Consider the following 26443-nt stretch of genomic DNA (forward strand, 5'->3'; position numbering starts at 1 on the left):
ATCAAGTGTAGAATTAGCAAAATATATGTCAAATGACCCAGTTCATGATTTTTGTTCGATCTGCAGTAGTGCTGATTGAGAAAAATGGAGATTGCTCCTTTCCAAAGCAATATGCATATGCACAAAGTGCACCTCAGATCTGCCCTAGTGAAAAGTTCTGTGCTCGGTGGCACACTGGAAGGTGTGAAAGTGGCAGAGTTCGGGGCACCTTCTCTCAACTAGACAAGAGCTGAATTCCGAGCCTGGTGTACCACCGTTTCCTCCTGCAGTAGTGCTGAATTAGCAACAAGATGCTGCAGGGAAGTGTGCAATGTACGCAGAAGAAAGAAATGCCATTGTAATATAAAGTATTGACATGTATTGGCCCTCAAAGGCCCTAGAAATAGAGTTTGCAAATAACAACATAGGAGTAGCCCTAGAAACTCCGCGTAGGGCAAAGGAAACATACGCCTTTTATCTGCGAAGACATCATTACTCCCCCTGAATCATAGCTACTGTGTGAGTGTGGGTGTTAGATGTGTGGGTGGCTTCAGAGACGAATATACATATCAGATGCTCCACAGAAGGAATGAAGCAGAGCTCCTCTAGTATGATTCTAGCTGTTTTTGTCCTTAGACAGTATCTAATAGACTGATAAAAGTGTGTTTTAAATATTGCATTTATGGTACAATATAATTAGAAGGCCTACGTCCATGACAAATGAAACATGCAAGTGGTACAACTAAATCCACATATTTAAAAAAATGAATTAGTCAAGAAGATCAATTTTAATTAAGGTTTATAGTTTACTTCTCGTTACGAGATCAGCTTTAGTGGCTGGATAAGCATTCTACCTTAAAATTAGTCTGTGAGAAAATCCATCTTTTGCCATATTAACCCAATTGTTTTACCTTAACAGCTGGTGCTTTCTGCAGTGGTTATGGCTTGCTGTACAGACGTGAGCCATATACGCTCTGTTCAGTTGGAAAATAGTTTTATGTCCAGATTACCCTTCTGTCACTTTCTCAATTTAGCTGTACGTTCACAGGTCACTGGTGCAGCTGTCCAAAGTGCAGGTAAGGACATAAAACCTAGCTTGTGATGTTAGATTATAAGTTTGTTCTGCAGTGAGGGCCGCAGGATGTATAACCAGTGTGTACGTGATTGTCCTGCTGCCAGAGCTGCGGATATATTCAAAATCCTTAAAATGCATTATTAACTTAAGGCCAGATCTACTAAGTATTTTAAGGGTTGCAAACGCTCCAATTTATCATTTACAACAGTCGCTTCAATTTTAATCACTTTCTAAAAGTCCCCCAAACTGGGATTGCAAATGGATACCGATCAGTATTGGGAGAGCAGTGTATTATCTGGTGTGTCAATGTTTTGCGGTTGAAAATGTTGATATTTTAATGGCTCCTCAAAGGGGGTGGTAATGCATTCACAAAAGGGGAGTCTTTCCTCTTCGTGAAAGTAAATAAAGTTTGTTGAAGAGTAGGCACTGATCCACTGGACCACTACCGTCTCTTAAACAAACAAACAAAATATATATAACTTTCTTTTAAAGTACAGTCCCATGTGCTTTTAGGAAAAAGCGCTGCATTTAAAAAAAAATGCTTTATTGAAAAGCAATCAAAGATATGGTGGCCTGCTGCCCACATTAGACCACTAACACTGTGATGGCCTCCAATTGTAGTGAGTTGAAATTTAAAGCCTAGATCATTCTTATTCATGAGGTAGGCAGGTTTGCAACCCGCTATGATTCCGATTTTAGAAGATTGTTCGGGTCTTAAAAATCTTTGCTGTGGATAAAATGTCCACAGTTTGAGATCAGTATTTTGCAACCATCTATTCTTACATCTGATGTGGTAGCCATGACAAGAAAGTGCTATAAAAAACATATTTTCAGTATTTTGTTACTGTTGTTTTAAAAGCCTATTAGTAATGTTAGATATGTGTTTCCTGTAAACCTTCTGTTAGTTTGCAGTATGAAATTTATTCTGCCTGAGCACAACTGAGTGTGTATCTGGAATCACACTTTTTCTCACCTCCCTGAACTTTCTGCTTAGTGTATTGTAGGACAGGACACAATAGCCAAGAAAGAAAAGGGAAAATTCCAGAGAGCTGTCAAATGGGGAACTTGGGAGCTTTGAAGTACTTTTGCTATTCAGAACAGCAAACATTTGGGGCCAGATGTATGATGCATTTTTCCAGACTGCACACATGCATTTTTGTATGTATGGATTCCAGTTTGCTATTCAGTAACTTGTTTTTTGGAATTGCGACTACATACCGATTCGGTAGAAGGAAGGGGCGTGTCAAGGGCGTCCCTTCTTAATACCCAATCGCAGCGGTATGTAGGAATGTTTTGTGACCGAAATGCGGTCAGAAAACATTCAGATTTTACCACCTACTTCAAGTAGGTGGGAACCCATTCGCAAACGGGAAGGGGTCCTTTTGTGAATGCATGCAAAATCCTTTTTAAGAGCAGGCAGTTGTCCCATGGACGACTGCTGACTTTTAAACAAATGAAAAGAAAACGTTTAAAGTTTCTTTTTTAAACACATCCCGTTTTCCTTTAAGGAAAATGGATTGCTTTAAAAAAAATTGCTATATTTAAAAGTAATCACACGCATGGTGGTCTGCTGAGCCCATCAGGCTACCATCCCTGTGATTTTAGTGTTTCCTAAGGGGTCGCATATTGCGACATACCTCAAGAATATTAAGGAGGTAGGTCGATGTGCGAGCCATTGGGAATCGCTAAGTGAATCTCCTGGAGTTTCATGCATTCAAATACTGATTACCTGATTGCGATTCACAGAATATTGCAATTAGGTAATCACTATTCAGATAAATGATACATCTGGCCCCTAGACTCTCTGGAACCAGGCACCAGTGGAGACCCGAACCAAATGGTGACAATGGCTAATAGAGAATCTGTGGTATTAGGGAAGAGGAAAGAGCCATACACAATTGAGCCAAAAGCCAGTGATAATAGTTTCTTGGTGCATGATATCGTGGGGTACCTTTGTTGCTACAAAGCATGTTCCCGGGGAAGAAAGTGCACCACACTGCTTAAAACCTGACAGAGGGATGCTCCACAGTTAAATTAGGACTGGCTAGACCACATGTCTAGTACAATACTATGCTTACGAAAGACCAAAGAGAGAATCTTTCTGAAAGTAAACAAGAGAGGAAATATCCTAACTTGCTTATGCACTGAAAAAAACAATTTCTGCTTTTGCGCTATGTCCAGAGCAGGTGATGCCAAACTATGACTCACAGGACTAAAGATGACCAGGTATTACCAGAAATGCCTGCTTACCCCTGTGGAACTTCGATTCTATTTCCGGAAAGTAAAGAATGTCCTCAGCTAAGGAATGTTGGTAGTAATGTACAAATTGTTAATTCTTAACCCACTTCACAGTATTCAGCATTAACCCACCCCCATGAGGCTTATCATGTAATACTTTAAACAAATACAGACTTGAAAAATCTGCAAAAGAACATACATTTAATTTTCTCTACATGTATGAATACTTTTCAGTTTTTTTTCCTGGACATCTGTACTGATCTAAAGAGCTCGATACATCATCAAAATCGATTAAAAAAATGTATACAATATTGCAAGCAACACATAATGAAGTTCAAATACGAGGCAACCTTCAGCAACATTGTGTAGAGAAGCAGTGGATGACGAAACACCTCCAAGATGTAGAGCAGTTTTCAATGGTACGGGCTCAGGCAAGGAAGCGTAATAACCACAACATTTCTTAATCTCATGAACATCAAAGTTTACCTCAAACTCCAAGGTGTAACATTCTGGGGCGAGGGTCCTCTTCATTGGTGTATCTGTAGGGAAAAATATATCTTCATCAAAACCCAATCATTTGGAATGGCATAACAAGAAGAATGAATTAATGAGTGAATGTGATTTAAAAATCTCAAAACTAAATTTTCATAGTTTCATCTAAACTCATTAATTGTGTTGAAAAGCCCCAACTCGCATTCTATCCTTATTTTAAAGGTAGCCTTCTATGTCTCACCAGGCATCAATAATGGAGCTATTTGTGTACCACTCAAGGGCTAAGTGGTTACTGAGAAGTTTAATGAACCTTATGCCTGCCTGGTTTGTTAAGACAGAACTGCCTCTTATCCCTTTATCTTAACTGAATGTTTATGCATCCTGGTATCTGTGCAGCTGATTAAAAATAACAAATACTTTCCACCAAAACATGGATTCACAAAGTATCCAGGAGAAGCCTCCAAAAGGAGAAGACATAAGGATATCTTGAAAAGTACCCTAACACATTTGATAACTATGCCCCAGTGTACAGAAATGTATATGTGTAAATATGTACATTTACAATGTTGGAAAGTTTGCATCATTAATGTATTTCATTGTGAAAATCAGAAAAATCGATATGCAACTAAGGTGTGTGTAATTTCAGCACATAAAATGTAAATGGTTAAGATTATATCCCCAAAATTCTGTTAATTGCATGAACTTACATGTAGATTTATATACAGTCACCTTCAACACATGAACAACAATGAGTCAAAGCATTTGGTTTTTTTCCCCCTAGTAACTCCAAAGTACTATGTGCTAAGACTCTGATCAGGCAAAAGGAAAAGACATTTTGTGGATAACGAGGTTTCGAAAATCATAAGATGATTTAAAGGAAACCATGCATAGCTCAATATTGGTGGCTACAAAACCAAAGTACAGCAGCTAAGTACACCTTCTGACTTATGCTGGAGTGGGGGTGGGTTGCTAGGTGATTTTCGCAACATGTGATGGAACTGCTCAACGATTTGTCCATTTATGACTGATCCTAGCCCAAATCAAAGGTCTACTGGGATACCAGATGCCTGACAGTCTAGGATCTGCACTATTGAGTCTGCGGGATGACATCCCTAAATGCCAAACTAAAGGCAATGGAGCCATAACATGGTTGTGCCTGGGCTCAGCTAAGCTGCCTAGCCACGGCTTGGAAGAGGAAGGAGGCTTCAGGGTTGACACAGTGGCATGCCCACTTATGGCAAGCTCTCACAATGGAAAGAATGGTATAAATTTTTCTGAACAATTTTAAAAACTTTGAATTCGCTTGGGGCATTTGGTGTCCTGCCTCTCCAGAGGATTGATGTTTACTGTTTTCTCCACACCTATGAGGGTGCTTCATCCCTTCCAAATCTAAAGGTGGCGAATGAGGCTTCCTTAGGCAAGGATTGTGTCTTTCCCCAATGATTAATACTCAACTGCGGCCTCCCTTTGGTGGATGCCTTATATTTTGATCAAAACTGTATAACATCCTTGTACATTACTTTTCAATTTTTCCATTCTTTTGTTTCTTCTTCTTTTTCTTCCCCTCTTCTTAGCTGTGTAGACGAGGTTACGTTTTTTTTTTTAATTAGGGGGAAAGGATTCAATGGGAAATGTTTATTGCTTGATAAGTTTGGCTTGGAAGCAATTTCAATAAATATCTGTAATGTTTCAAAAGTGATCCCTCTTTACGGTAGACACTGTTCACTACAATGGCATATTTGTCGCACAATAATGGGGTATACATAACACATCTTGCTGTTACTTGTTATATATACAAAATTAAATAAAGACAGTTTTGACAAAATATCCAAATGCTGGCATAAATACTGCGGGCATACATATGGTTTACAAAAAAAAATTACTCCATTGTGTGTGTTTCAGTAAACAACATTTAAGACACTATGGCCCTCATTATGAGTCTGGTGGTCCTAAGACCGGCAGACTCGCGGTGGAGTCAGACCACCACCAATGCAGTGGCTCGTCCACCACATTATGACCGTAGTAAACGCGCCACGGTCGGACCGCCGGCACCGCCACTTTTTCGGCGGCGGTCTTAATCTGCCAGGGCAGTGCTGCCCTGGGGATTACGAGTCCCCTCTCCGCAGGCTTTTACATGACGGTTGCACCGGCATATTTACTAAAGACCACAGCACTCCATTTTGTCTTTGAAAGAATTCCAACGAAGATTCTCTTGGGTAGCGACCTCGTGATTTATTTATTTATGTAAAGAAAGTCCTCCTTGATTATGAAAAAAACAGGAGGGGCGGGGTCAAGTACAGGAGACACAGACAAAAGAGAAGGCATGACCAAGAGATCGGCCTTGTGCAACCAGAGAACATGAGTGCAAGTCCCATGGCATCTTTATATGACGATTTAAATGTGAGCAACAATGTGGATTCTGTACAAGTCATCAATCTTTCCAACACTGTATTATCTTGTGATGAAATAAATATACTCAGCAAGGGTTTAGGTTTCTGTACTGTTTCTAAACCAAATTTTACAGACATACATGTGGATTTGTTTAAATTCATAGGTCGTCTTAAATAAAAAAAAACTTTCATGGACAAACCCAGTCAAAACAATTTGAGTAATGCCATTACCTCAAAATGTAACATAACTATTAAAGACATACAAGATATACAAATGCTGCTATCACTTGAACACACAGACTCAGCAGCACCCAATATTCCTCAATATACCTCAATATTCAGTCCAACCTTGAAGTGGATAATGGCCTTAAACCTAGATCTACCTTCATTCCAACCTTTTCTTCGACAACCACATAGATGTATTCTATAAGGCGGTTAGCACTGACCTATATCACTTGGAAGACAAATACAAAGCAGGTAGAAGTATACATAAGAACAATCTTAGACCCAATGAACAACAGGCCTTAAAGAAATTAGCAAGAAATAGGGACCTGCTCATCAGGGAAGCGGACAAAGGTGGCAATGTGGTAGTTATGAATAAGCTGGACTATATGACAGAAATTGACAGACTATTCAGGGATACTAAAGCATATGTACATTTAATGGGTAATCCACTATTGGAGGTTACACGACTGATAAAGAACAAACTATTACATTGGAAAGAACTTTGTCTCATATCAGACATTGACTATAAATACATGTACACACCTGCACCATGAGCACTGTGCATCTATATACTTCCCAAGGTCCACAAACCTGGTACCTTCCCTCTAGGTAGACCCATCATGTCTGGAATTGGGTCACCAACAGAGCACATCTCAGAATACATTGATTGTTTTTTACAGCCGTTGGTATGCAACCTACCATCCTACATTGAAGATACTAGGGACCTACTAAGTGAACTGGAAGACATTGATTGGACCAATGACTGTAAGTTTGTCAGTCTGGATGTCAACTCACTATATACATTGATTCCTTTAGAAAAAGGTTTGGAAGTGCTATCTGCAATGCTTTCATTTAGAGATGGCTCTCTTTTTCAACATACGCATATGCTTATAGACCTTACACGCTTGGTGTTGGAGAATAATGTATTCTTACATAATGGCAATTGGTTTAGACAATCCCAGGGAGTAGCTATGGGAGCTAAATTTTTACCATCCTACGCTACCCTATAGTTGGGACACTTTGAAAAACATTTATGGACAGTTGGCCGCCCAACACTTTACAACACATTTTGTTTTTGGGTAGATACATAGACGATGTACTTATTATCTGGACAGGCACTATCTCAGATTTGAACATCCATATATGCCATTTAAATGACATCAATTACAATCTTGTTTTCACACACAATGTAGAGTTGGACTGTATTGAATTCATAGATGTTATTCTATACACTAAGGACAATAAAATACTATCCAACATTTACAGAAACCCCACTGCAACAGATCATCGCTATCCCGTATGGGGAAATAATTAGACCCATACGTAATTGCAGTGATGATATGATATTCATACAAGAAATAAAGCTATTGGAAGGACGTTTTCAACATAGAGGCTACTCTAGCCATGTTATTTCAGTAGCTAAAAAACGCATAATTTCCAAAAACCGTAGTACTTTACTTATTCACAACAAAAATAGCAAGAGTAGGAAACAACGCTTATCTCTAATAAGTAACTATAGCCCTGTTAGTTCCACATTATATCGTATACTGAAACGCCATTGGCATTTAATGTTATTGAACTCTTGCCTAGGTAAGGTACTAAGTAGGAGACCACCTATTGTACATAGTAGGGGAGGCACACTGAGAAATTCACTGTGTACAAGCTACACTGCCCCATGGGAGCCAGAGAAACCTAAGACATGGTTGCCCAACAAACCGTCACGTTTTTTCAAATGTGGTGGCTGCACTATGTGTCAGTTTGCTTTTAACAAAATTGCTACCTTCTCTTATAACACACATGAGACCCACCACATTAAAAATGTCATTAATTGCAACACCAAATACACAGTATATTGCACTGTATGTGTTTGTGGACTTATCTATGTGGGCAGTACCATCTATCCACTCAAGGAACTGATCCAAGAACACATTAGACCCATAAGGAATAACAATTCACACAAGGAATCTGACGTTTTAAAGATCAGATTCCATGGCATTACTCATATTCCTATTCACCCTAGGAGGGGGGAAAGAAACAGGGAACTTAGAAAATGTGAAGCCAGGAGAATCAACAAATTACGAGCTGTTGAACATGGTCTAAATATCAATAGGGAATTACATGTATTCTTATAATAACTTTATATGTTTACAACTGTTCTTTTTGAATATGATACATGGAATCTCGTGTATGTTAATCTGACCAGATATTATCAATAGACTCCATGAGCTATTATGTTTTTATTACTATCCAACATTTCGTAATGCGAATGACACAATCAAAAAATTGAGTGTGATCTAATGTGTCTGTTGTGGAACTGTACATTGTATTTGTTACCAAATCGGGTTCAATCTATGTACATTTACTCAATTATCTTTATCGTTACACACTATGGGGGTCATTCTGACCTCGGCGGTAAAAGGCGCTTACCGCCGGTCAGAAGACCCCCATAACACCGCCGCGGTAAACCACCACGGTCATTCTGACCTGCAACTGGCAAACCGCCAAAAACCTGACATCCATAAAAGTCCGCCACACCAACGGCCAGCGAAAAAATGGTGATGACCAAACCTCCACCGCCACGCCAACAGAAATACGCCCATGCCATTACGACCCACGAATCCACGCGGCGGTCTTTCAACCGCGGTATTCCATTGGCGGTACACACCGCCGCGGTCAAAATACACACACCCTTACAAAACACTACCACATTGGACAATTTGAAACACACACACCTGAGACACATATACACACCACTCCCACACACCTAAGACAATATAAAACACACACCCACATCACCCACAGACCCCTATGACCACAATTGCGAATCAAGGACAGAGAGAGACAGCACTGCTTAGAGTAGACCATCACACAGAGGCTAATCACAACATCACCCACACAATTACCACGCACAAAACACCATACACCACCACACTCACCACACTCTACAACACATACAACATCCCTCACCTCATCCACACCACCCCATGGCACCCCAAAGACACCCCAGGTTCTCTGACGCAGAACTCAGGGTCATGGTGGAGGAAATAGTACGTGTAGAGCCCCAGCTATTCGGGGCACAGGTGCAGCACACCACAATTGCTAGGAAGATGGAGCTATGGCAAAGGATAGTCGACAGGGTCAACGCGGTGGGACAGCATCCACGCAAACGGACATCAGGAAGAGATGGAACGACCTACGGGGGAAGGTGCGTTCCATGGTATCAAGGCACAACATTGCGGTGCAGAAGACTGGCGGCAGACCCCCACCTACTCCCCCAGAATTCACAGCATGGGAGGAGGAAGTCTTGCACATCCTGCATCCTGAGGGCCTCGCAGGAGTAGCTGGAGGAATGGACTCTGGTAAGTCAATTCCAACTACTACTTCCCACCCCCACCCCATCTGCATGCCAGCACATACCCCCACCCTCACCCCCATCACACCAACTCCTTCCAAATGTCCCTCCATCACAACCCACCCATCCCAACACCTAGACCTGCATGCGACCACAAAGCATGGACACCCATCACCAAAGCATGCCCACTGCACACACACATCACCCCCACAAGCCACCCTCACAAAAGCCCCCACAAGGGAATGCCTGCACTTGGGTACACGGACACCCATCCATCATACGAAATGCCACACACAGAACCAATAACCATACCCTTATACCCCTGCAGGACCCGAACGCCACCACACCGCCACGGAGGGTACAGAGATGTCCATCCCACCCCCAGAAGAGGCCCCCAGCGATGACAGCAGCTCTGTCTCCCTGGACCCAGATGACCAGCCCGGCCCATCGGGGACCTCTGGACAGTCGGTTCCCCACACACAGCCACAGGCTACACCAGACCTAACCCCCTCTGGGAACACCAGCACAGCTCCCACCCAGCGGGCCCATGCCTCTGTCTCCAGGACACGTCAATCAGTGGTGTGTCCGCCACTACAGGGCACCCAGGTTGACCCACCACCCCAACAACAACAGGGACCTGGGGGCAGTGGTAGTGGGCACACCGTCCAGGGGACAGAGGCCCAGGGAAACAGGGGAACTGGGAGGGCTGCTGTGCGACAGGGGGGGGGGCAGGCCCAGGGAACCCACTCTCCAAGAGGCCCTCACCACCATCATGGGAGCATACCACCAATCCCAGGAGACGATGGCGACGCTACTGGCCAGGTTCCAGGAGATCCAGGCACAGCAGGAGGAACGGTACATGGGGTTCAGAGAGGAACTGAGGAACATCGTTAAGCAATGGGGACCATCGTCCTGGCCCTTAACCAGATAGTCACCACATTGCGGGACCATGTGGCCCCCCAAAGGGCCCCTGTCACTAGCCCAGGCCAGGAACAGCCTACCACCTCCGCTGGCGATAGTGGACAGGAGGCCCCCACACAATGACAGGCCACCAGAACCCCACCTCCTGATGAAGAACAACCACCCCGCAAGCGGAACATGAGATCACACAAGAAGACAGAGTAGGATTGCAAGACCCCCGCCAGCATAAGATATCCCCTGATGTCATCCCACTGTCCCACATTGTCACCCTGTCCAACCTTGAACTGCCCCTGCTCCATCCTTCCACAGGCATATGGACAATGCACCTGTCAGACTGAGAACTGGACTCTGCCATGGACATTACTCCACCCCCACCCATCACCGTTTTACTATCATGTACCTATATGTAGCACTTGAAATAAATCACTTATTGCACTTACAATAACAGGAGTCTGCTTGTATTTTACAATTATGTATCACACATAACGGTGCAATTATGTTCTGTTACATTGTGATGACAACATACCAATGACAACAAGCTGTAGTCCATGGGCAAACAAAGCAGAAGTCACGCATTTGGTCAAACAGCTCTGAAAAGTGAAGGGAAAGTCATAATTCAGTTAAAAGGAAATGGGGGGAAACACAGAAAGTAGAGACGCAGGAGGCCTGAAGTAAATGTAAAATGGCGTGGGTGAATCTTACCTGTGTGCTACTGAAAATATTGTTGTATGACTGTATCCCTGTTGTCCGTGTCGACCCCGTCGTCTTCCTCCTCTTCACTCTCCACAGCTGCTACAACACCACCATCTGGACCATCCTCCTGCAGGAAAGGCACCTGGTGTCGCAATGCAAGATTGTGAAGCATACAGCAGGCCACGATGATATGGCACACCTTCTTTGGTGAGTACATTAGGGATCCACCTGTCATATGCAGGTACCTAAACCTGGCCTTCAGGACCCCGAAGGTCCTTTGTATTATCCTCCTAGTTCGCCCATGGGCCTCATTGTACCGTTCCTCTGCCCTGGTCCGGGGATTCCTCACTGGGGTCAATAGCCAGGAGAGGTTGGGGTAACCAGAGTCACCTAATAACCACACACGGTGTCTCTGTAGCTGTTCCATCACATAAGGGATGCTGCTATTTCGCATAACATACGCGTCATGCACTGACCCAGGGAACTTGGCATTTACATGGGAGATGTACTGGTCTGCCAAACAGACCACCTGGACATTCATAGAATGATAACTTTTTCTATTTCTGTACACCTGCTCACTGCCTTTGGGGGGTACCAAAGCCACATGGGTCCCATCAATGGCACCAATGATGTTTGGGATATGTCCAAGGGCATAGAAATCACCCTTCACTGTAGCCAAATCATCCTCCTCAGGGAAAACAATGTAGCTCCGCATGTATTTCATCAGGGCAGACAACACTCTGGACAAAACCTTAGAAAACATAGGCTGAGACATCCCTGATGACATGGCCACTGTTGTCTGAAAAGACCCACTTGCCAAAAAATGGAGTACTGACAGAACCTGCACCAGAGGGGGAATTCCTGTGGGTTGGCGGATGGGGGACATCAGGTCTGGCTCCAGCTGGGCACACAGTTCATGTATAGTGGCTCTGTCAAGTCTGTATCGAAGTATAATATGTCGTTCTTCCATTGTCGACAGGTCCACCAGCGGTCGGTACACGGGAGGATTCATCCTTCTCCTCGCAAGTCCCAGCGGACGGTGCCTAGGAAGGACAACATGGAGTACAGAGTGAAGCAACCCACAGGTTCGTTCACACAGCTTGCACAGTAAATGAATCGCAATGCAGTGAAAGGCGTGTATGAGTGGCAATGCACGGCCTAGGCCTGTGTGACGCAGTCGAAATTAAGCCATGTGGGCCTTTGAAATGGCGGCTGCCTGACCTGTGAAGTGTGACAATGGGATGTGAGGTCAATGCGCTGGCGTGGCACACCGTGGCGGTAGGCGGTTGAAGACCGCGGTGCGAAGCCGCATTGGTTAACATTGAACCCTATGGGTATCAGGAGCCAATGATGATGTGCGCCTGTGGTCGCGGTACGCACCGCCGCGGTACACACCGCCGCGGTACGCACCGCCGCGGGCGTGACCGCCATTTTCTATCTGCTTAATCACTCGAGACCTGATCATCCACAGGAGAGGACCTATACTGCAAGTGCTGCTGTGACCTCGGTCTGGGAGATACTATGGCTGCTGCGACTGGGGAAAGGGCCCCTGCCTTCACTTCAGAAGAGTTGGAGAAACTTGTTGATGGGGTCCTCCCCCAGTATGCGCTACTCTACGGTCCTCCAGACCAACAGGTAAGTACACTGGGTGCACGTTGAATGGGCTATGCCTGTGTTGAGTGGGGTGGATGTAAGATGGTGGGGAGTGGAGCGAATGAGGAGTGCAACGCACGAAAGATGAGAGCATGTGCCACATGGCAAGGTTGGGGAGGGGGGGCCACTCACATCTACCATGCAGAAAAGTGATGACATTTCCTTTCCCACCCTGTACATGTCAAATAGGTCAGCGCCCATCAGAAGATCGAGATTTGGCGTGCCATCGCCAAGGACGTCCGGGCCCTGGGGGTCCACAACAGACGGGGCACCCACTGCCGAAAGAGGTGGGAGGACATCCGCCGTGGGACCAGGAAGACCGCCCAGTCTCTGCTGGGGATGGCCTCCCAATGTAGGAGGGGTGCCAGTCGTACCTTGACCCCCCTGATGTCCCAGATCCTGGCGGTGGCCTACCCCGATTTGGATGGGCGCGTGAGGACATCACAGCAGACACAAGGGGGTGAGTATCAGCACATTCTGCTATCTTTGCGCGCAGTGGAGGTGTCTGGGTTGGGGAGGAGGGCTGTGGGTGACTTTAGGCCAGGGCGCTTTCTGTAGGCTAGTCCCCTCCTTTAGGCATGGCCCTGTGCCCCCGCCCCCTACCTCTGTAGGGTGACAAGTACAGCTATCCATGGTCCTGCATCACCCATGTGTGCATTTGTTGTCCATAGACCTGTAGGCCTAGTCACAAGTACTGAGTAGTGTACCCCGATTGCGCGGCGTAGTGCAGGGGGCTTCTGTGTCTGTCCTCTCCGACAACGGTGTTGCCAATGCATGCACTCAACCTGTCTTTATTTCTCCCCCCACCCATTTTCTTCCTGTGCATTAGCATCATCAGGCGGAGGAGAATTGGCATCGGAGCACGAGGGAGCTGCAACTCACATGGCCCCGGAGGGCCATGCTACAGACACCGAGTACACCAGTGATACGGAGGGCGAGGGGAGCTCCACAACGGGGACCCGCGGAGACGTCAGCGACACCGACACGTCCTCGGAAGGGAGCTCCCTTGCGGTGGCGGCAACATCCGTGCCCACCGCCACAACAGGTACAGCCGCCACCCAGCGCACCAGCCCCGCCCTCCCAGCAGCCCCTCAGCCTTCGCTCCGTGCCCGCTCGCCCAGGAAGGCGGGCATCTCCTTCGCCCCAGGCACCTCAGGCCCTGCCCCAGTTACCCCTGGTGCCCTCAGTGCGGAGATCATTGACCTCCTCCAGACCATCACTGTTGGGCAGTCTACCCTTTTGACTGCCATCCAGGGTGTAGAAAGGGAGGTGCATCGGAGCAATGCATACCTGGAGGGCATTCATTCGGGTCAGGCTGCCTATCAACGATCGTTCAATGCTCTGGCCTCAGCACTGACGGCAGCCATTGTCCCTGTTTCCAGCCTCCCTCTTCTAACTGCCTCCACCCAGTCCCAGTCTCCTGTTCCTCAGCCTATCCCATCCACACCATCTGACCAGCCTTCACACACCTCAACACCCAAGGGCAGCTCATCCAGACATAAGCACCACAGATCCCACAAACATTCACCCAAGCAACATCCACATGCAGACATGGCAACAGTCACTACCACCTCTGTGTCCCCCTCCTCCTCGTCTCCCTCCTCCCTCCCTGTGACGTCTCCACTCACACCTGCATGCACACCACCATCAGCCAGTACTTCCATCACCAGCACACCCTCCAGTACAGTCCGCACACGTGCAGTCACCACCCCCACTGCCATTTACACGTCCCCTGTGTCCTCTCCCAGTGTGTCTGTCACCCCCTCTTCCAAACCACACAAACGCAGGCAGCCACCAACCCAACAGCCATCCACCTCACGACAGCCTACGTCACAAGCACCTGCACCCAAAGACAGCACACCTGACTCTCCTACAACCACATCCTCTTCCTCCACTCCCATAACCACTACACCTACCCGTCCCTGTCTTTCCAAATTGCTTTTCCTTTCCAACTTTGACCTCTTTCCAAACACTGACCCACCCCCTCCATCTGGTAAGAGTCCTAAGAGCACCTCAGCCACCACCAGCCCTGCATCGAGTGCGACCATTGTGCACGGGTAATGGAGTCCACCTTTTCCTAGTGCAGATACATCGGCCAGCAGCAAGGGGACAGCCAGCCCACCCCCTGGGAAGAGAACCAGAAAAACAAAGGGCCGGCGTGAGAAGGCTGAGACGGCTGCCACCAAGGACCTTAGTCTTGGCCCGTCACCTGCCACAACATCAAGGGGAGGCAAGGGCCAGAGAACGTCATCGAAGGAGGGCAAGGGCAGCAGGGCGGAGAAGTCAGCCAGCAGGCGCGCGGACCAGGAGGGTCCCACCAGCCCCATACCGGGTGTGACGGAGGACACCCACGGGCCCAGGACACCATCACAGGAGGGGCCAGCAACCGCACGGTCGGAGGGCGACTAAGCGGGGAGTCTTGGCCAGGTCTGGCTCCCTAGTAAGACAGGACAGGCACCGCTGAACAGGGCCCCGCCAAGACAGGCACCGCTGAACAGGGCCCCGCCAAGACAGGCACCGCTGAACAGGGCCCCGCCGTGAAGAGCACCGCTGAACAGGGCCCCGCCAAGACAGGCACCGCTGAATAGGGCCCCGCCGTGAAGAGCACCGCTGAACAGGGCCCCGCCGTGAAGAGCACCGCTGAACAGGGCCCCGCTGTGAAGAGCACCGCTCCGCTGGGCCCTTCCTGTCAAGCACCGCTTCGCTGGGCCCCGCCGTCTCAAGCACCGCTCCGCTGGGCCCCGCCGTCTCAAGCACCGCTCCGCTGGGCCCCGCCGTCTCAAGCACCGCTCCGCTGGGCCCTTCCTGTCAAGTACCGCTCCGCTGGGCCCGCCGTCTCAAGCACCGCTCCGCTGGGCCCCGCCGTCTCAAGCACTGCTCCGCTGGGCCCCGCAGTCTCAAGCACCGCTCCGCTGGGCCCCGCCGTCTCAAGCACCGCTCCGCTGGGCCCTTCCTGTCAAGCACCGCTCCGCTGGGACCCGTCGTCTCAAGCACCACTCCGCTGGGCCCCGCCGTCTCAAGCACCGCTCCGCTGGGCCCTTCCTGTCAAGCACCGCTGGCCCATTGACAGTGCCGGTTCTGTGTCGAGCTGGTGTTCACGCTGCACTCTGGGCCCCATGCCTCTTCCAATACCAGTGGAGTCGGTTATCCATCTGATGGACTGTGGCTTTGCACTCCCCAGGATGGCACAGTGGGCAACCCACCCACTGTAGAGACTTGAGAGACTGTGGCTTTGCACTCCCCAGGATGGCACAGTGGGCAACCCACCCACTGTAGAGACTTGAGAGACTGTGGCTTTGCACTCCCCAGGATTGAACAGTGGGCAACCCACCCACTGTACAGACTTGAGAGACTGTGGCTTAGCACTCCCCAGGATGGCACAGTGGGCAACCCTCCCACTGTAGAGACTTGAGAGACTGTGGCTTTGCACTCCCCAGGATGGTACAGTGGCCATGGAGGCCCCTCGTGGATCTGGCGTCGTGGACTCCTGTGGCTGAGGTGCCCCCCCTTCCCTTCCCCCTGAGGTGCCTGTAGTTTTATCATCTGATGCCCCAGCAGTGTTCTCTCCAACGGTATCTGGTCTCCTGTGTGGGCTTTGCCCATGTGTTTGTGCACATTGGCCCACGGACTATGGAACTTTAACAAAATGTGCAGGACTTATTGCCTATGTATATAGATTTCGCAATGTTCATTCTTTATTTTTTATATTTCATATAGATAATTTACCATGACTTCAATAAACCTATTTTATACATAAATTTTAATTATCATTTTAATTATGTCTTTGCATTTTTCCGGGGGGTTTGGGGGGTGTCACTCTGAGTTGTTGCTCTGCATTGGTGTGTAGATAGTTGGGGGGGGAGTGGGGGGTGGGTGTGTCGCGTATGTGTTTGCCCGTAACCTTTCCTCCTCCCCCCTCCCCTGTGTCGTAGGTGCAGTACTCACTGTTGTAGTCTGCGCCGGCGTTCGTACTCGTGGTAGATGAGCAGGTAGACAATAGCTGGTAGGATGTTTAATTTGGGTTCCATGCTGTCCTCCGTCCTCGTGGAGTGTGTAGAGGTAAGCGTTTTCCCGTTCGCAGTCTGTTTCCGCCGTGTTTTTATCAGCGGGGCTCCCGCCCCGGAAAAGGTGGCGGATTGGTGAGTTGTGATAGGGTGGGCGGTACATTGTCTGCCGCCTTCCTGTTGGCGGTGACCGCCGCGCTATTTGTCTGTCCCACCGTGGCGGTCGGAGTGTTGAAGTGGCGGGCTGTGTTGGCGGTTCCCGCCAGGGTCAGAATTCCTTTTTTTTTACCGCCAGCCTGTTGGCGGGTTGGCCGCCGCTTTATCACCGACCGCCAGGGTTGGAATCACCCCCTATACGTTAAATGTATTTTAAAGTGCTGAGACATTATGCTGCATCTTTTGGCTAACAATCTAACACTTACTAACTTACCCACAACTCTCAGTAGCATTTACTGTTATCTTCTCTCCTCCCCTCCATTTTCTTTACACTTATTTACTTAAATATATCTATATACCATACGGGTTTTCTTTGTCATTTTCTTCTTTTTCACACTCTCCCTTCCTAATTCACTGGTGAGATTATTCTTAATTAACATGCACTTGTGTCTGGTCCCCTGAATTTGGTTTTGTTTATCCTTAGTTTCTCACAATGCTCTGGATACACATAATCTAATACATGTCAATTTTGATACTTCAAGATGGCTGCCTTTTTTCCTATTGTTGTAGGACTTTGAACGAACAATAGTCCCATGTCTATTTCCATTATGGCTCCATCTACCTTGATTCTATACTGTTCGTCGGTTCACTGACAATGAACTTTTGCAGACGAACCCTTTGCCAAGAAAATGTAACATGTTACACAATTATCTTAGTGTCATCTGTGAGAAGGGCCTGACCCTAACATCCGGGCTTTTCACAGATATATACTCGACATATAATAATTCTTATACTGTACTACATGATGGCCGCCGTCATTCCTATCTTCATAGGACTTCCAATAAACATTAGTCCTTAGTCCGTTTCTATTGGGCTCTATTTACGCTTGCCGTACACAGCCCTTCAACTCCGTGCCGAGCTACTTTTAACGACGGACATTTCGTCAACCTAACTAGTTATGTTACGAAAAGTACTTGTTTACCTTATGTTGTGGGGGCAACATTCGGACATTCTTTCTATTTACATATGGCATCTGATTGATACATTTTGGACCTGTTATTCTCGTAATGGTTATTACGTCTGTTTGTTTGCAACAATTAAAGCTTAGGTACTGGCTACGCTTCTACCGATTGCCCCTGTACTAGTTCTTGACACCATCTTATGCAATTTATGATATCATCGTAAATTAAGTTTCCAAACAGATGTCTATATACTTTTGATACTCAGAAATCTCCCTACAAGGTTACCGTCCCGTTCCCTTGTGTATTACCTAAACCTTTATTCCCCCTTGCTTACATCATACTTTATATTTCTAATTCTATAACTGACCTATGTTTTTATTATAGACTGATATATTTTCCAGTGCTAGCGTTCAATTTATCCCTCTTCCCCCCTTTTTTGACTTTTTGCATCTTACTTGTTTCTGTATAGACACAGGACTTATCATGGCCCTTTAAACTGCTATCTACCATTTACAACTTGGAAGACTTGTTATTCGTCCAGTTTGTGGACATTACGAAAATTTGGTTTTTGGTCCACATTGCAACAATTGACTTTCTACAAATCTCAAATTCAGGTCATTTTTCTACACTACCTCACATACCTTGGCTCATGTATCCTATTCAATTGGTGAGTAACATATATTTCATACCTTCCGTCTTTTTTCATACATTAATCTCTAGTTATACCATTATTTTTCCCTTCATTCACCGAAAAAAGTACAGTACCCATCATATTATATATCTGGTAGGCCTTACTAATTCGAATAATGTTTTTGACAATCTTTTTATATTTTTTTTAACTGTTTTGGATATGTGATCCCTTGCCCACATTCTCTAAGTGTGGCTCTAACACACACACACATATGGTTTGCATGCACACCCTAGCAGTATGTTCTGGCACTAATATCACTCCTTTTGGTGATACAAGCGGCCTCTTGGGAAATATTACAGTTTGGCACTCTTTCTCACCTATTCACTATATAGGGAGATATTTTTCACGTTTGGTAGTGGAGTTTCCTCTGACACTGTCATGTCCTTATGCATTTGACAACTGTGCTTTTCAACTAGTACACAAACTCATTTCTTTGCAGCCTTGAAAAAGTCACTGTGTGATGAAACACGTGTTGGCTGCAATTGCAAAGATTAACTACTTGTGTCTGTTATTGCAAAGATTGACTACGTGTTGTTACCTCATGGACTGACTAAATGGGAAAAAAACATAATCAAGGAGGAGTTTCTTTACATAAATAAATAAATCACGAGGTTGCTACCTAAGAGAATCTTCAGTGGAATTCTTATAAAGACAAAATGGAGTGCTGTGGTCTTTAGTAAATATGTATATGTTAGGTATGCCTTGTGAGACATACAGTGTTGTCCTTTAGGTTGTAAGACATCAACGACCACTCAGCACTATAACATATGCTCTTAGTTCAATATTGGACACACGTGGGAAGTACTTTTAGATTACTATTACTACCTTTGTTTTATTTAGGATTCCCCGCCATGTAAAAGCTGGCAGAGATGGGGTTCTGGGGGCCCCGTGGGGGCCCCTGCTCTGCCCATGCCCAAGCAGACAATGAAAAGCACGACGGGTGCTGCTGCACCCGACACACCGCAACATTGCCGCCGGCTCAATTACGAGCCAGCGTCAATGTTGTGGGCTTTTTCCCGCTAGGCCAGTGGGCTGAAACTCTGTTTCCGCCCACTGACCTAGCAAGAAACTCATACTAGGGGTCGCGGGAAGGAGACCGCACTGGCGGCCTCCTGAACGCAGGAGTTTTGTGGGCGGCAGCATTTGCCGCCCACCAAACTCCTAAGGAAGGCCCATATTTTGGTCAGATGATATTTAGAGCACTGTATACTGGGACCATAACCTCCAGAATACATGTGGTATTGTGGTGGAAACTCACTCCTAGGAAATGTACTCACAGTCATCCTTGTCCAAATAAAAACATGAATAGGTTTCCTGGAGTCATCAGCTGCATGTCTACATATATCAAAAAGCATTCAGAAGCATGTGCATGTCTCTTTATCAATCTGTTTTTATGCCTTCTCATACCACTATGGACCTATTTATGTGTTCCAAGTGTGGCATTGTCAGACATTCTTGTTGTATTGTCCTGATGCAGGATCATAGGGAGATGAGGTCTTCAACAGTTGTTGTTGATAGATGAAGTTGCATATTGTCTGAAAGATTTAATGGTTCAGGGTACATGCTGAACAAGTTGGGGAAAGTTTTGAACCTTGGTGGACACTGCATAACATAGGGAAGGACCTTGGAGTAGACATGCCCATCTTCACCTCTAAGATAGCAATCAGGGAAACTAGTCTGGGACTTGGTCTCTGAGTTCAAATCCATTTTCCAGCACATCAGGTTGGTGACTGATGGTATCAAAGACTGCTTAAAGGTCCATTAATACCAGTAAGCAGATGTTACACTAGTCTAAAATGTACTGAGTGCCATTCAACACTTTTGATCACTTGTTTCTCTGTTAAACCCTCCAGAAAGCCCTGAATGACAGTCTACCAATTGGTGATTTTACTGATGTAAGTAGTTAGTTGAGTATAGACACAAATTTATGAATATAGTAGAAACGCACAGGCACATAGGCACATAAATGCAGTATCCTCACACAAATGCCAAAGGCACACACAACCATGGCAAAGCGTTACATCATGAGACTGAGTTACTGTTGTTCACAACCACATTTATCACATGCAGATGCAAGGAAGATGTACCCTACCCTCATACACTATACACCAATGTTAGGGTCATCTAAGCCAGCATTCGGTTATTCAAAGGGTCTTGTAAGTCATCATGACCTGAAGGACGAGGCCTAGTGTTGTCCTCCAGGAGACCACAAGGAAATATGTTGGAACCTAAAATGCAAGCATAGGCGGACATCAAGGATTTCTTAACACCGCACCTTGATTTGGATCTCTTTCATTTGTATTATTTTCATTCTTTAGGTTTGCTTACAACTACTGATAAGTGACCTGCATGACTGAAGGAGACAATTGTCCCAAAGGCCGATTGTATTAATGTCTGAGGCAGCAGATGGACGCCGGAGCATTATTCATGCTGGATTTGGGGGATGCATGTGTCTGATGATGGCATACAAGGAAACATAGAATTCCTCAGTTGGTCTGCCCATTGTAGATTTGTAGAGAAAGCTAAAAGTAAACGTTCCCATAAAGCACCATAGAAATCAGATGGACATGTACATAACATTTTATCATACATGACATGTGTGAGCCACCTATTGGATAACCTGTATAACCTGTGGGAGTGTTAGACTTTGCATCCTTGCCATGGTCTCCCCTAACGTTTTGCCTCTGCTTCCCAGGTTGTTGATGTGTGCTGGACCCTGTTTTTGCTGTTTTTGACACTATGGGCACTGCTAACCAGTGCTAAAGTGCAAGTGCCCCTCTGTAAAATGTATGTGTAAATTGACTTATCCATGATTGCCATATTTGATTTACTAGTACGTCACTAGTAAAGTGCACTAGAGGTGCCCAGGGCCTGTAAATCAAATGATACTAGTGGGCCTGCAGCCCTGTAAACATGGATCAGGCCTGCCTGTGTGTGCTGTTTTAAACTGCCAATTCGACTTGGCAAGTGCACCCACTTGCCAGGCCTAAATCTTCCCTTTTCATACATGTAAGGCCCCCCCTAAGGCAGGCCCTAGGTAGCCCCATGGGCAGGGTGCAGTGTATGTTAAAGGTGTGATATGTACTGATTTTTTTTTACATGTCCTAACAGTGAAATACTGCTAAATTCAGTCTTCGCTGTTGCAAGGCCTATCTCTCTCATAGGTTAACATGGGGGCTGCCTTTAAATATTATTAAAGTACACATTCCATTTGAGAGCAGATAGAAATATGGAGATTGGAGTCTCTGAACTCCTAATTTAAAAATACATCTTTTAGTGAAGTTGGTTTTAAGATTGTTAGTTTGAAAATGCCACTTTTAGAGAGTAGGCATTTTCCTCTTTAAACCATTCTGTCACTCTGCCTGTTTGTGGATTCCCTCTCTGGGTCAGTTTGACAGTTGGGCTCTTTGTGAATCCCTCTAGACAGTGGGACAAAGGGAGTTGGGGTGTAGCCTGCATATCCTGATTAGCCATCTGTGCTACAGTGAAGAAAGGAGTGGTCACTTACACCTGAATGGGCTGTGCCTGCCCTCTCATAATGAGGTCTCCAACCTCCTGGTGTGGGTCTGCGGCCTGGTTTGGGTAAGGAAGGATCTTGCAAACAGCAGAGACTTTCCTTAGACGTATGCCCATTTCAAAGGCAGAAAGGGGTATAAGTACTGGACCAAAAGCCCCTGACAATTAGATCACTTCTGGATACAAGAGGAACCTCTTCCAAGGAGAAGAGCTGAAGAGCTGAGAAGAAGTGCTGCCCCTGCCTGTGACTGTGCTTTGGCGGGCTATCCTGCAGTTGCTGCTTCTGCCTGTGAAAGGGGACAAAAACTGGACTTAGTGGTATATTACTACTTGTGAAGAATCTCCAAGGGCTTGAACTGAGCTTGCCTCCTGTTTTGAAGTCTCAGGGCCATCAAAGACTTTCTCTGCTAACATCTGGACTCTCTGCTGAGACTCCTGTCCTGCCAAGTGGTGTCCTATTCAGTCCCTGGGCCCTTGAAAAGTGAAGTTGGCAGGCAAGAGCTGAAAATTCACGCACAGGGCGCTGTGCGGGGTCATTTTTGACGCACCATCTGCAACGTGGCTGCTATGCGATGCGCCGCCAGCTTCGTGGCTAAAATCGCCGCTCCATGTGCATTGCGGCTGGGAGATCGACACATCGTGGCTTGAGAAACAATACCTGCATGCAGCTGCTGATAACAAGGCAAACCCCACACAGCGTGGTTTTCTAACACCGTGCAACAGGATTTTCCATGCATCGTCCCTGGGCGTCAAAGTCAACCTGAATTGGCGCAGATCTGAGGTGCCTCGCCTGGAAATCGAAGCATCGCTCTCTTGCAAGGGAGAAGAAACAACGCATCGCTGACCCGACTGGAGAAAAAACGATGCACGGCCTCCCTTGCGAGGAAGGAATCAACACATCGCTGCCTTTTCCGACACACGCTTGCCTGTGGGGCTTTATTTTTTACGCTAACCCGGTACTTGGGGCAAAATCACCATTTCCATTATTTTCTATGGAGTAAGACTCTTACTCTTTTGAAAATTCATATTTTAACTTGTGTATGTTGGGTTTTTGTCATTTTGGTCTTGTTTGATTAAGATAAATATTACCAATTTTTTGGAACTGGTGTGGTGTCCATTTTGTAGTGTTCTCACTGTATTACTATGTGTGTTGGTACAAATACTTTACAGATTGCTTCTGAGTTAAGCCTGCCTGCTTGTGCTAAGCTACTAAGGGGTTAGTGGGGGTTAACAAGGTGTGTTTCTCCTTTACCCTGACTAGAGCAAGGGTCCTTGCTTGGACAGGGGGTAACCTGACTGCCAACCAAAGACCCCATTTCTAACAAGGAGAAAGTATTGTATGAAGATACTTTCTTTCATTATGACATATGTATCAGCCCATTTAGTCTCCAAGAAAGATGTAAGTCAGAAGCATACTTAGAAGCGGGCCATAGTTTGGCATGGGTGCTCATCACTTTGGTGACTAATAATGAATGTGTCTTTTGGGGGGGAGAAGAATGAACCAGCAGAGTATGCAAACCTTCATATGTGAATAGATATAAAAATATGTGATTTGAGATGCTGATCAGTGTGTGTTACTCACTCAGCAACCTTGGGCCTTACGTTTGGATAAATGGGAGGAGTGGTATTAATAATGGGTTAACTGCTCCTACTGGATGATGACACCATGAGAAATGGACTCAGTCTTGATGTGAACCCATAGCATGAAGTCATCCAGAGATTGTATTCCTCTATTACCTTGTAGAGACGTAAATCAAGGGCATGGCACCGTTTCTAATAGCCTTCCAAATTCATTGACTACTATTGCTTCCAAGCTCCTCTCACATACCTCCATAGCTTTGTGTATATTTTTGTGGACTGCTACCAAGCAGCAATATTTTTTAAGGATGTAGTTAAGAGATAGCTCTTTTCTACACTCACCTGTTGTGTACTTGCATTATTATTAGCGCTATACGCTGGCTGTACCTGGGGGGTTCCTTTTATCTATGTATAGGGGCTCCTTAAATGTTTCTTGCAAAATCACAAATGTATCTACATAAAACGTTGAATTCATAATATTATGAGCTGATTCATTCATCAGTAGGCAGTTGTGTCCCCAGGGAAGTGCTTGATTGTATTTAACATTGCTTTTGTTTAAAATGGCTCTTTCAGTGTAGGTAAAAAAAAGATTGTGATAAATTGGAATCTTCAATCTAATAACATTTGTTTTTTGACAGTGCTTTTAGAGGATGACAGCATGGCCTTCAGGAAAATGTGTTTTCTTGCATCACAGAAACATTTGCATTCTATTGCAAGACCAATAAGTGACAATCCTTTACCCTGGCAAGGAATATTTGTCGGCGATCTTGAGCAAATAGTATGTAAAAAACTGCACCAGGAAATCAATCTTGAATTGTGAAAGAATGCCTCGATTTATCGTGTAGAGGAAAACTAATGCAGGGCTTCTTCAATGTAAACTATGTGCAGTTATGTACCTTGTGTTGCAGAAAAAATAAAGGGATTATTCCAAAATGGTGCCACCGCATTTTCATTAAAAATGTATGATGCATGGTCCCTGAATCTTCTCCTATTATGATCATATAATAAACAGACCACACTTTGTCCATCATCTGGTGAAGTGTGCACGACTCAGATGGTCAAGATGCGAGATGAGATGCCATTATTTGGGTCTCACCTGTGAGCCAGACATTTCCGTCAAAAGGATGGTCATCTGGTAGCAGAACATAGTGCATAGGCTTCTAATTAGAACGATCAGTGGTAAATGTGGGTGGCAGTATGAAGGCCACTGTCAAACACCACTCTTATATCCTGATCACCTACAAGAAAGCTTCCCTGTTTTGAATGAGGGCTATCAGCTTCGTAAAAGTTTAAGTGGAACTAGAGGTAGGAGATGTAGCGAAACATTTTTTATAGGAGGTAGAATGCACCGGATATGCACCAGAGATCTTTATTGAAGGCTAACATGGTGATGAAAATTTAACCAGTAGGCTTGAAATTAATGGACAAAAAGTAACATCTATATTCCAAAAGCAAAATGTTATATTAATTGTAATTTGCATGTTTTAGTTTAAAATATGTCAAACTTCACACAGAGTGAGGGGTCTTTTGGAGAAAATTGTCATTGATGCCCCCACTGTCCTCCTCAACGTGCTAAGATGTGGATACTTCAGCTCCATTTTTAAAGTAAAGAGGAAGTATAAAAACCCTGAATTTACACCTTCGATTTTTGTAACACCATTTCTTTTAGTCGACTACAAAATGTCCATGGCCTATAGAGAAATCATGAGACATCAAGCATTGGATTTACTGTAAATGAAAAAGATACCAGGTTACCAGATTGGTGAAGGTGTGAATGCACGTAAACTGTTTTTTTTCTCCACTTGAAAAACATTTCTCCACGTGGAAACACCCCCTCCCCACATCCTGTTATAATGATGTTTGTAATCTTGTTCCAGCATTTTTGGTGCTGAGCGAAGTGCATAAATTGGGTGTCAAATACCATGGGAATGGCTTGTAAATAATACCTCCTGAGATACAAATTTGTGGGTGTTCATGACTGTTAGACCTGACACCCTTGGCATGGTATTCCTCCATACTTTTTGCCTTCATCCCTCCTGTTTGCTGAATTTGTTTCGCTTTGTGCTTGCGCTCTCTCCTTTAAACATTTTAAACCTACACTTAATTGGCACAGTTGATGTACCTGTAAGTCCCTAGTAAATGGTACTACATGTACCCAGGGCCTGTAAATTAAATACTACTAGTAGGCCTGCAGCACTCATTGTGCCACCCAATAAAGTAGCAGTTTAGAAAATGTGTAGTGCAGTTTTAAACAACCATTTGGACCTTGCAAAATAAACCTTTTGCCAGGTCTAAACCTTCCTTTTTTAAACTTAGGTCACCCCTTAGGTAGGCCAGGAACGCTCATAGAGCAAGATGCTTTGTATTTAAAAAATAGGACACGTTTTACATGTCAATGAAGTGAAAAACTCCTAAGTTTGTTTTTCGCTAGAGTAAGGTCTATGTCTCCCATTGACTGACACTGAGTTACCTTATTACATTTAATACGTTTTTAATTTAGAGTGGCAGCAGGCAGAGA

At 45.4% G+C, this 26443-nt stretch overlaps 1 protein-coding gene across 5 annotated transcripts in view; it reads right to left on the reverse strand.

Annotated features, from left to right (window-relative positions):
• The window catches only part of KCNJ6 (potassium inwardly rectifying channel subfamily J member 6), a 1253811-nt gene that overhangs the window by 937117 nt on the left and 290251 nt on the right, over positions 1-26443 (reverse strand). For all 5 annotated transcript variants that reach the window (XM_069202552.1, XM_069202551.1, XM_069202554.1 and 2 more), the window contains exon 2: positions 3779-3831. The gene's annotated coding sequence lies outside the window, so the exon portion shown is untranslated. The remainder of the gene's footprint in view (positions 1-3778; positions 3832-26443) is intronic.

The sequence above is a fragment of the Pleurodeles waltl genome, chromosome 8, assembly GCF_031143425.1.
Source record: "Pleurodeles waltl isolate 20211129_DDA chromosome 8, aPleWal1.hap1.20221129, whole genome shotgun sequence".
Classification (NCBI taxonomy): domain Eukaryota; kingdom Metazoa; phylum Chordata; class Amphibia; order Caudata; family Salamandridae; genus Pleurodeles; species Pleurodeles waltl.